This window comes from Branchiostoma lanceolatum, chromosome 15, assembly GCF_035083965.1.
Source record: "Branchiostoma lanceolatum isolate klBraLanc5 chromosome 15, klBraLanc5.hap2, whole genome shotgun sequence".
Taxonomy (NCBI): domain Eukaryota; kingdom Metazoa; phylum Chordata; class Leptocardii; order Amphioxiformes; family Branchiostomatidae; genus Branchiostoma; species Branchiostoma lanceolatum.
The window spans coordinates 4,807,935-4,820,395 of NC_089736.1; the positions used below are offsets into that span (position 1 = coordinate 4,807,935).

At 43.4% G+C, this 12,461-nt stretch overlaps 1 protein-coding gene across 1 annotated transcript in view; it reads left to right on the forward strand.

The window, feature by feature from the left end:
• Positions 1 to 391: 391 nt before the first annotated feature.
• The window catches only part of LOC136421197 (uncharacterized), a 49,973-nt gene continuing 37,903 nt past the window's right edge, over positions 392 to 12,461 (forward strand). Inside the window, exon 1 of the mRNA XM_066408377.1 lies at positions 392 to 571. The gene's annotated coding sequence lies outside the window, so the exon portion shown is untranslated. The remainder of the gene's footprint in view (positions 572 to 12,461) is intronic.

Consider the following 12,461-nt stretch of genomic DNA (forward strand, 5'->3'; position numbering starts at 1 on the left):
ATCACAACCCTTGTAACAAAAACAAGTCGCCATGTGAGGTATCGAAGCGAATATGATCTCAACAAACCACCATTTCCGGTGTACGGACACACCTGCCTTGTTGATCTAAGCTGGGAGAGTTTCGCATGACATCATCGCACTATCCACCCGTAAAGGATAGTGTAACCTTCCGGGCTGTACCATTCAATCGGGGCGAGCCTTTCTAAAACATCACAGAAAACATACATATTATCACTTGACGATAGCAAATAACACTCATGTACACATCTACGTAGCACATGATTATTTCAAAATGGCCAAGATTAATCATACAAATGTGACAAGCTAGTTATGAATATGACGTCATCGCCGCGCCCTCCCGTGTAGAAGTGGTATCGCCCATGACGTCGCTTGAAGCACCACCTGAGTGTAGTGTATTATTCGCGGGGCAAACGCCGGTACAGGAACACACATGTTTAAAACCCGTTCATGTATTTCCTCCTAATCGCCAACAACACCAGTACAAACATTTGGAGAGGGAAAAGGCTTGACGGAGGCAGAAGGAGACAGAAGCCCGTTGGGGAAACCACCGGTAGGTCTCTGTTTGTTTCTCGGGCCCTTACGAGCGATGATCCCGTGTGTATGCATAGGTAAAGCCCGGTGATGCCGAAACAATAACACGAGGCATCAAACCGTGCGAACTGGCCACAACAGAGCACCGGGGATGATAAGGGTAGGCAGGGAGGGCGATTTTTCACTCAAGAAGGCGTATCTATAAAATACGTGTGAACATATGCTATACCGCAGCGGTTCGTGCGTGTGAATGTAGACTATGTTTTGTGGAGATATAGCCACTCTCTTCTGGGTGAACGGCTCTCAGGCATTTTCTTGGAAACGGTCCAAAAAATTCTCCCCAGTGCAATGTGATCGGGTCATCTGCTTCAGGGTTTTAATCAGTGTCTCTTTTTTTCTCGTGGTTGGCCAAGATTTTATCGACTGAAGTGCCAGTATGATGTAATATGGCTTCTCTCGTGCCGTGTTGTGTTTTATAATTATGTGGCGCAGTGAGAGGCAAATATTAGCCATATTTCACGGAATGACCAGTGTACATATGCTATAGTAGGTCTAGTGATAGAAGTAGCCTCTACCAGGCCCTCCTAGGGGCTTTGGATAGGCTAGACTTCGGCAAAGAATAGGGCTAGGAGAGTCAGTCCGCGGAAAGGTTAACATTTCCTCCTCCGGTAAATGAAATCCTCTAGTGGCCAAATCAAACTCCCCTGGTAAATCTTTCTCCCTATAGACAGCTTAAGTCAGTGTGGTAGAGACTATGCTAGAAGGCTGAAAGGGGGTAGCTTCTATAGCAGACCCTGTGGTAGGATTATTTTTTGGTGGTTTATAATGGATACTTTCTGCATTGTGGTTCAGTGGGGTTTTATTGCTACCGGGTTTTTGAGGCTGTGCTGTTGTCAGATATCCTGGGACAGGACATCTCGGTTGGGGCTGCACCCTTCCTTCAGAGGGGACGTAAAATGGGGGTTCCGTTTTTTAGGAGGTGCCTTAAGTACGTTAAAGGGGAAGGGCCAGCAACACCTCCCTGTAAAGATATACATGTACTCTGCTATAGAAACAGCAAGGAAACTTGCTGTGTTATGTGTCACTGAGCGCTGCAAGGAAAACAATTACAACAACGGTTGTCAAACCCGGTATCAATCGGAAAACTGGAATACAATAAGAGAATAGCACATGATTAGTCACACAAAAAAAACGAGTCCGCCACAAAGCCTAGTTTGGAGGCTACGAAAGAGGGCCTGTCTGCTCACTTGTGTGATGGAGAATTGTAGAAATGTTTCCCATTCCGGTGTAGCTATGAAATTTCAGCCGAGTCGGTGGTTACCATACCGCGCGATGCCAGCACGGTCCCAGAACCTAATCATGCATACACATGACTCCGGGCGATCAGGCTGGCTGGCAAATTGTTTATACTTATCAATAATCAGTGGCAAAGTCAACTGTCAACAACAACTAGACACCTTTTAACCCTTCACCAGCATGGAAGCTCGGCTGCAATGTGTTATCTGCCGGCATCTACAGGAGTTGTTGTCTTGTAGTTACAGTATAGACTTTATTACGGTTTCTGTTGGATGTTCAGTTGAATTAGAACTTCATCAGTTGCACACGACACGGTATCTTATCCGACACAATATTAGGCAACTATAGACGTGATATCGTCCGTAAAAACGCGAACGCAAGCTTATACGATACGTTTCAAAGTGTCGAAGTGCTAGCGAATGCCACCAGGCACGGAACGGGGGTGTGACCCCGCCGATGTTTCATGGACGACAGTCGAGTCATGTGGTACCGCATGGTTAGTAGCCTGGTAACCATACCAGCATCAGCGGGAGTGCACCGGTACCTGGACGGTGCTGGGAGTGATGCCCGCCCGCCCAGGTAGATTAGCGCACACGGCGGTGGTCTACGGGGCTGATTTCAATTAGATCACTGGGCAGCGATAACTAGAAAGGGCGGCGAAAATACAGGCCGGAAAGAGTCCTATACTGGGCCCGGAAAAACGCCCCTAAGCGGACCCGTAGAGAATGGTGACCAGGCTATACATGACTAACTGACAGGCCGTTTATCCCAGAATATGGCTTCAACAGTTCCCTTTATTTTTCTCAGCGATGTTGTTGTTGTTCACTTTGTAGTGCCTAGTGACACATATATGTCAGAAAGTTTCCTGGCTGTTTCAGTAGCAGTTTATTTTCTACAGGGAGGGGTTGCTTAAGCCATTCCCCTTTAACATGCTCGAGGCCGCTCCTCGAACGGGGGACACCCATTTTACATCCCTTCAAAAAACGGATGCAGCCCCAACCGAGATGCCTTTCTATGTTATAACATTTGAATGGTATCACTTGCTGTTACCAGAATCTTAGTGCCAGTCTGTCACCGGAACTTGTAAATATGAGCTTTGTAAAAGGCGTTTAGATCGAAGAAAAGACAGCGCGGGCGGTTTCACAGTGGTGCAGACTCTATTGGAGGACCTGCATGGGGGGGTCCCGACAACACTCTACGTTAAATTCGGAGGGCCGGCTACGTAATACGCTAAATTCAGAAAGCCTCCCTACGCTCTACGCTAAATTCAGAAAGCCCCCACTACGCTCTACGCTAAATTATGGAGTGGTCGGCAACGCTCTACGTAAAATTAAAACGGCCGATTACGCTCTACGTAAAAGGGGCATGCAGGCCCTCCTATTGGGGTCATCCGCTTGGGTGAGTCTTATATTGAATATCTGATTAGGTATTAACACATGGGTAGTCAGTGGGGGTCAGTGGGAATAGATTATCTATTCCTGTTCTCGCTAATCAGTATGTCAATTGTTCATATTGTATTGTCGAATTTCCCGTTGTTAAACTTTATGTTCCTCTTTGTGGAACGAATATATCATATCACACATAAAAAGCTGATACAGATTCGTAAGAACAGAAAGTTCAGATTTTACGTAAATCATGTGAAAAACAAAGAAATATGTTGAAAATACAGTTTTGAAAGATGAAGTATAGCACGCTTACACTTAGCGGAATCACAATATACCAGAGAAAAATAGTTAGATACTATGAGTACATGCTAATTATGACTGTAGCAACGGAAAAACTGTAGCAGCTGAAAATGAAATACAAAAATGTTGAAAATACAGTTTTGAAAGCTGAAGTACAGAACACTTATGCTTTGGGAGAATCACAATGATACCAGAGGAAAAACTTATTAAGACTATGAATACACCCTATCTGTGACTGTAGCAACGAGAAAACTGTATCAACTAAAACTTAAAAACTGCGCCCCCCTCCCCCATAGAACCCTGACAGGAATATCGTCTGACAGCGCCATGATTGTAACGCGGGATCAGTGTCGGTGGGTAACTATTGATTTTAGTCTTACGAGGATCGATGCGTCTGGGGCATCAGTTTGACATTTAGGTAGCCTCCACCAGGCCTTTCTACGGGGGCGTAGAAGTCGGCAAAAAGGCCAATAATTGGCTAGGAGAATCAGGTTAACATTTCTCCGTATTGAAACCCTATGGTGGCCAAACTCTCCTCGCAAAATTATTCTCTCTTAACAGCCAGCCGGTAGTTATTCTGGTAGATCTAGAGACTACGACATTTGTATGAGTGAGCTTCTCCTAGTACTATTTGCTAAAGGTACGTCGGTTTGATATTTGACTTAGTTTTGAGTAATGCAAATTTCTGTGTTGTTTACATAGATGGGCGTTGATAATGTGTACAAAGGATTGTACCTTCGTTAGACACGATTGAACTACCTGTCAATAGAATGGGTATAGAGCATGACGCGGTACATGGCAGCACATTAGTATCCCAAAATACGAGTCATTATAAAAGCCGGACAGTTTTTTCACACGCAGATACACGTATAATAAAGCTGTGTGTGAGAATATAGACAAGATCAGGTACATGTACGTGCACAGACGGAAAGATATAGAGCTTTGCTTGTACTATCTGAGGGTTGTATTCAAGTCGACCGAATGCGGCTTATTTAAAGATCTTTGACCAAGCGCTGATTCGTGTCAATAACCTTGCAACGGACGCTTGAGGCTAAAATCTATCAAACGTTTGTGCAACATTTCAGACCATTTAATGAAAGCCGACTGTCTGGTTTGGATACAATGAAGGCCTCTCCGCTTGTGTTTTGCCTAGCCTTAGGCGTACGCAACAAACAGGGATGAGAAACCATTTCTTGGCTGATCCATTTCTTACCTTTGCCAAGAAGGTTATGTTTTTGGTAGCGTTTGTGTATATGTTTGTATGTACGTTGTATGTATGTATGTATTTATGTATGTGGTTCACAGCATAACTTAAGAAACTACGGGTGGATTGCCATAAATCTATTATTGGTATGTGGGTAGGTCATGTCCTATCGAAGAAATGGTTAGATTTTGGGCCCCCTACCGGCTTTCCTTGGCATTGCAGCAAATTCCGATTTTGATATCTCTTGTTCTATGCAAACGACTTCTGGGTGGTAAATAGCTCTTGTGCTCGGAACGAAGTGACATAGGCTTGGGCCCACTAGTTTCTGGCATGTCAGATATACGGGGGTAGCCAGAAAGTGTTACGATTCCCTCCTAACGTCTGCTTGGAGCTCCGGAGATTACCGAGGCTTACCGACGTCTGCACGGGATCAATGGCCAGGCCTCGGTATTACCGTTCAATCAGGGAGGCGCTGATTGGTTCTAGAAGGGGATTTACACAAGCAGAGACCCAGAAACCTTTACTGATCTCTTACCGATCAATTCTTCACAGTGGTGTAGGCAGTGTGTAAACATGCATGGATGTGTGAATTAGGGATTACTTTGTTTAATAGCGTCGTTGTTTAGTAGGAAGAGTCGCTGTGATATTGTAATCCATTGGAAGTACAGCCAGTAGGTACCCATCTGAGTAATGAGGCTGTTGTAGTGCCTTCATCTGAAGTACAGCCAGTAGGTACCACTCTGAGTAATGAGGCTGTTGTAGTGCCCCCAAGTCACGTCCCTTCCGAAAGACGAATGCAGTCCAACCCGGATACCCTTCCCCAGATTCGAACCGGGGTCTTCCAGTTAGCAACTGATCGGAAACCAGGAGCTCTTGATCAACTGTGAGGCTGATACGGGGATCGAGAACAAAAAGACATAGCATTACAAGATGAATTGCTGCATGATGTATATTTAAATGTTTATTTGTCCCTGCCACGAGCTACGTGTAGCTTTGGTTTAAACCATGCTGTTTGATAGTAAACGATGATGATTTGAGTAAACCCTTAAGTTTTATTAAAGAAAACAGACTAAAATTTGGGAGAGCCAAAACCACCTTCAACGCAAAATGTGACCGCCCACCCTATGACGAATCGCTGTCATATGTCTCCAAAAAGCCTCCATTGTCCAAAACTGCCTCCGAATTTTTGGCTCTATGAGAGGAATTCGTCGACAGACGACCTAATGCCACGGTACCCGTGACCTCTCCTGTTGCCATGGCGACGGCTGAAAAGGGCGCGAACAGTGGCCCACAGCGGGGGTTCCGTCGGAGAATGCACCCGATTTAGGTCGACGTCGTGTCAGCGAACTATAGCGGGCCGTCTGCAGAGGTTTTCACGGGAGGATACTCCTGAATAGCTTACGTGGGAATCTTGGCATATGATTCATACATGCACTTAGAAATAGACATATGGCTCAAATAGATAAATAGGGATATGCATTATGAATGATATTTTTTTCACATATATTTAAATGGAAACCCAACGACCATGCATTTATGTACGCTGGGTACGAAAGAACAGTATCGTAATATCACTAACCGAAAACAAATGTACTGACCAGACTAACTCCGCTGGCTATAGGGAGAATATTTGCCAGGGTTTCACTAGCATGCAGATTGGACCCTCTCTCCGTAGCCGACTCTCTTAGCATACTATTCACTTTATTTGGCCAATTTCTACTATTTTCACAGCCATCCGCGGGCCTGGTAGAGGCTAGTAATATTCCTCGCACGCGCGAGTCGTGACACTCCATAAGTAACGCATGGCAGAAGACGCGACACTCATCTAAGTTAATGGGCCGTGTTTCTAATATGTAGAAAGTAGGGCAGCCTTTTAAATTTTAACGCTGGAGGTGTCATACTGTGTCGTAAATATTACGTTGGGGGGCGTATGCGTAGTGTATACATTTTCTATTTTCATAAATGAGGATATACAAGGAGGTGAAATCGTATGTGTGTGTGCGTGCGTGCGTGCGTGCGCGCGCGTGTGTGCTATGGGTGTGCTGTACCATGTGTGTGTGTGTGTGTGTGTGCGTGTGTGTTTGTGTGTGCTGTACCATATGTGTGTGTGAGCGCGCTGTGTGTGTGCTATTTGTGTCTGCTATGTATTTGTGTGTGTGTGTGTGTGTGTGTACTGTGTGTGTGCGTGTCTGTGTGTGTGTGTGTGTGTGTTACAATTACAACAGACAACCATATCAAAATTTCCCATTCCAAAAACTCGTATATGATGTATTCTACCTTTATGTCTTTTCTGTCCTTGAGCCCAGGCCCTATCACCCCCTTTTAGAGTGAGTAATATTTCAACTCCTGATATGATAGAATTAACAGCATGTGCCTGCATCAAAGGGTGCAGGGTCAAGGAGAGATGAAAAATCCCAGGAGATACATCAACAAAAACCTCTCCCAGCCTTACAGATACTTCTGTTAAAAGGTTCTAGAAAAATCTGCTATCTGACAAGAAGCTATTAGATATTGGGCGATGCGCGCTCTCTCCCATTTTCTGGAAGTACCTACGAGCCATCTGCGGTTTCGCAAAGTGAGCTCGATTAATGTCTGCTACGCCGTAACGTCGAGAATTTAGATAGGAACCCTGTCGAGCAGATCGCTGTATCATTCATCGTACCCAACGTTTGGGACTCCCGGGTAAATTGATTTGATTTGAAGGTCTCCAGGCAAGTTCGGCAATCCACGAAGGGAAGAGACGGAAATGGCGGAAGCCATAGTTCGACTCGCAGAAGAACGATGCATCTTTTCGTGCCAAGATTTAAGTGAGTTGCTTTGGAGGTGTGGCCTTCAAACGACGGAACCGTAGAAGACTTGTTACTTCTAATCAAGGAGGTTTAAATAACCTAGCCTCCACGCAGGCCCTCTAACGGGCGTATGAATCGTAGAATTCGGCAGAAAAAGGAATAATTAGCCAGTAGAGTCAGTCCACGGTGAAGATCACATTTCGTACGGAGCCTTCCAGTGAAACCCTGGCAAATATTCTCCCTATAGCCGGCGTAGTTAGTCTGGTAGAAACTAAAATAACCTCCTTGTTCTAATAAAGAGTGCAGAAAACATCCTACGCGGTTAGGAGATTTATGTCGTTACAGAATTGAACGTTTCTGTGACATGGGGTGTCATTGAAAATTGGACGATATTGCGGTTCCTTAATTGTGCCTATAGGTACTGGTTTAATTCGTTACTTGCTAAGAAAACTCGGGACATTTTCATGAGCCTTTGAAAGAAGTTAGCAGTTTGCTGTGTCTTAACAACTATTCTGTATCTGTATCTATATAGCCGGTATAACTTCGGCGTAACACACCAGGTTCGCAGGCACGCGGCGCAGCAGCAGCTGGATACATTACACCGAACGGCATGTAACATCTAAAATCGCATATCTAACTGCATGCATTGTTTAAAGCTATCTAATGAGTACCTCTACAGTACTTGACGGTAACAAACTCCCCTGTACGATAAGAACTATTGGGTTTCGATGCGGTAGAGTTACGTTCCGACTGCTCAAGCCGGTACACCCCATGTATTTGTTTTTGTCCGATGCCTTATAGATGTATACGCGTTGGTGGCAGGGGTTGACACGTACGGTAGAAGGGTTCCATTATGCTCTATTGAAAGAAGATGGTAGGTTCGATTTCCGTTTTTCAATCCAAACCATTTTGCTGGAAAGCGCTTAAGGTCTCCTACGGAGGCTTTGAGTTGTGGATGAATTAACGACGTGGGGGTCGCGGGGTCAAATCCCGGTTTGTCCGTCTAAAGTTCGACTTTGTTCCGAGTAAGAGCTTCGTTGAGCGATGTTTGAAAGTGGCAGACGGTGGGGCTGAATACCCGGGGTCATGAGTTCGATTCCCAGTCGCTCTTCCATTCATTGGTCATCATTCACAAGCAAAGGGATCGTTAAAGATCAAGTCTGTGAAAATGAAATTCTGGTCAGAAAGGCGCTTCGCTGTTGGTGGTAGCGATGTGGATTCCAGCTTTGCCGTCTTTTAATCTAAAACCATTTCTTTACGAGCACATAACGAGTAACATAGCTGGAGAGAACACACAAAAGAACTCTTACAATAACCAGGGGTCGTGGGTTCTAGTCTCGGATCATTACGTTTCAAGCTTTTATAGACATCTCTGGCGTTTCGTTGTTGCTGTTTGGGATCTTAGCTACAAAATTCTCTGTTGATCGGGAAAATTCTATTGTAGTCATGGTAATAATCTGACAATCTTTGAGAGAGGTTGACATTGTCAAACGCCTTTTACGAGTCAAGTAAAAAGGCATAAAATCAAGTCACATACAAGCGTTTATCTAACTTGCATTTACATTTCTTTTGGTAACAATAAAGCTACCTCCTTGTATCCTTTACTTCAATTAGTGTTTATATCTATAGTTATCATCTTGTAAAACAAGGACCGGATTGTCGCGATGTTATCTGTGTCCGGCAAGACAGGACGTAAAACTTATGACCGATATTCTGGACGTTTCGCCGGATTTAACGACTTACAGTGACCTAGTTTATCCAAGGCATTGCTTTTTAGATCACAAACTGGCTTTAATGTTGCCTTTAAACGATTTTACTCTGGATAAGTTTCTTTTCAAGGAGGCGTTTTTATTATCGGTGAGGATTTCGGCGATTTCAATACTCCTTGAAGAATTGTATTTACCATTTCTATGTTTTTCTATATGGTATGCGTGTGCACGTTGTGTGTTTGCATGTCACGGTGTGCGTGTGTGAGATATCACGGTGTGTGTGAGATAGGGACAGAGATTGTGTGCGTGTGTGTATGTGCGTATGTGTATGTGTGTGTGTATGTGTGGGTAGTTATTGAAAAAAATACATGAATCGACAAAAAAATACAGTAAGACGCAACAAACATACGCGAACTACATGCATTGACGTTACAAAAATGAGCTGACATTCTATCCCCCCCGACCCTCAATGGTACATCCCTTATCCCTTACCATTAGCTCATCGTGATTACTGTATGATTGAAGCCCCCAGGAGATTACTGAACAACCCCTATTACAGATCATCTCCCTCCTGTAACAAACATCGTTTTCCCTGGTGTCAATCATCGTCTGGAGTGACGTCATGTCTGAATCAAGGGGCGGAGCCCCAATTTTCCCCAAGGTGCCTCCTGACAATGGTTTCCAATGGCAACCAGGTATAGATGAGCTCACTGTTCATCCAATTAGGCGCGAACAATCGTCCACTGATCGTCTGTGTCTATAGACGGAGTATCAGACGATAATTGTTCAGAAAAGGTTGAAGGTGACTTACTGACTCATGATATGGTATGACAGAGTCGAGGGCTTTACATGTATCGAATAGACGACATTCCGGATTGACTGTCTGATTTCGGAAGACTTTTAATTTTTTTGTACGTACGTAGATTGACTAAATGAATCAATGTCTACAAGTATGATGTAACAAAACGTTTTCATATCTAGGTAACAGTCAGATGTCTCCGGGGACACCCATGGCTAGTTCTGCAGAATTCTGGGAACCTTGAACAGACTTTTGCACAATTCTAAGAGCCTCAGACAGAATTTGAGCAAACTGCATATCATATAGAATGAAATATGTTTTTCCTTTCAATTTCGATTTTGCATCATGATATAACACCATCAGTATCAGATGATGTTATTTTCTCCCCAAATCTTAGAATTAAGAATTTCCGAATTAGAGTGCTAGTTCGGAATTATTAGCCTCTACCAGGCTCCACAGGTCGCTAGAAAAATAGTAGAAATTGGCCAATTAGACAGATAACATACCAGAGTAGCTAGCTAGAGGGTAGGTCGCAAACTGTACTCCCTGACCATGGCCAGCTTACTCCTCACTGGTATGTTATCTGTTTTTTTGGCCAATTTTTACAATTTTTCTAGCGGCCTGTGGAGCCTGGTAGAGGCTAATAATTCCTGAAACTCTTAATTCATAGATTCAGGAAGGAAATTACATTTTCTGATACTGATGATGTTATATAATGATGCAAAATACCAATAAGTAAAGGAAAAACATATTTTATGCTATATAATGTACAGTTTGCCCAAATTCTGTCTGGGGTTCTCAGAATTCTGCAAAATTTTGTTTGAGGTTCCTAGAATTCTGCAAAACTGGCCATGTCCCTAGCTACTCTCCAAGCAGAGGATGGGTTCCGGCAGGTTTTTGACGTGTTTTTAGGCGTTTTTGTCGGGCTTTCTAATTTTTCATATTTGTTTTGTCTCTATCTGTTGGGTTTATAGAGACAAAACAGCTATGAAAAAGTGGAAAGCCCGACAAAAACGCCTAAAAACACGTCAAAAACCTGCCGGAACCCATCCTCTGCTTGGAGAGTAGTCCCTAGCGCCCTATGAAGCCTGGTAGAGGCTACACAGAATTACAGTGTCGCCCGTTATGGGAATCATCCGACTCGACAGGGTCAAAAAGCTCGTAAAGTGAGTAACGACTGCGAAGTGTGGCCTGTCTACTGCCATGAATACAAAATCGTCTCATATGTCTGCATTTTTTGTAGTCACTACGTCTATATGTCTACCCGCTGTGTGCACTTAGTCACTCACATGTGTGCTTTATATGTATACTTTATGATTTTCCCTAATGGCCTCGACATTTACTTTAATGTCTACACGCTGATATCACTTTGTATGGGGTATTTTATAGAGCATTTGTAGGACAAGTTGCTGACGTCTTTTAAGGCTAGGGTTATGAATTTTGCTATTGAAAATATAACATCCCATTGCCCATTTTGTATTACAAGTATATCATATTCAAATAATTCTGTTGGATTCTGTCTTTCTTTTGACTACGGCTAGTTTTTTAAATATTTTTGTAATAAGAAAAATAATAAGAAAAGATATATCTGGATCCTGAATATTTTCACCATGTAAATATGCTGCTTTGGCCTTCATTTTAGCGGATATATGTTGTCCTTACTATCGGAATACTGCCTCTTAACTGTTACTTGAAATTGTGTAGAAAACCGTACGTGTGTAGAAAAACATGCGATTTACCTTCGCGATTTGTAGAGGTTTAGATCTAGATCTTACTAATCTCCAAACAGATCTAACGGTTACAAAGACCGTATCCAACTGGCAAAGGGAGTTTTTATTGCAATAAAAACTCCTTTTGCCCGTTGGACACGGTCTTTGCAACCGTTAAATCTGCTTGGAGATTAAATTTTACACCGGGATGTTGGATAACGGGACACTGTTCGCTGCAGTACCGTGAGGGTGCTGCTGGTGGCGCTATTTCACTGCCACGACGGTGACACTGACGGAAAGCTTACTAGTACGTACTTTGATAAAGCAAGTTCGACAACATGTATGCATCAATAATCTTTCCCATCCCTCCTATTCCAAAGTAGGCTAATTTGACAAACGAGCCAGCAGAAATGCTATAACCCAGTGGTAAATTTCTAGTAATTAGGGCCGTGAGCGATCGCCTAAAAATGGGTGCAGCTGCAATTTGCGTCAATTTTCTGCTGCTGATGATTTATAACTACATTATGAAATGCATAATACATTAGTTTAATTAGGCACACTGTGGCCCTTTTTACCAAGATAAAGGGCATAACAGAATTCCGGCTACGTAATAGATCAAATAGGCTTAAAAGGAACAGTAAATTTAGTATGTTTACTTTTGCGTATGACATATTTGTATGATAAACGCAAACATACATGGATATGTGGCTATTTGTAC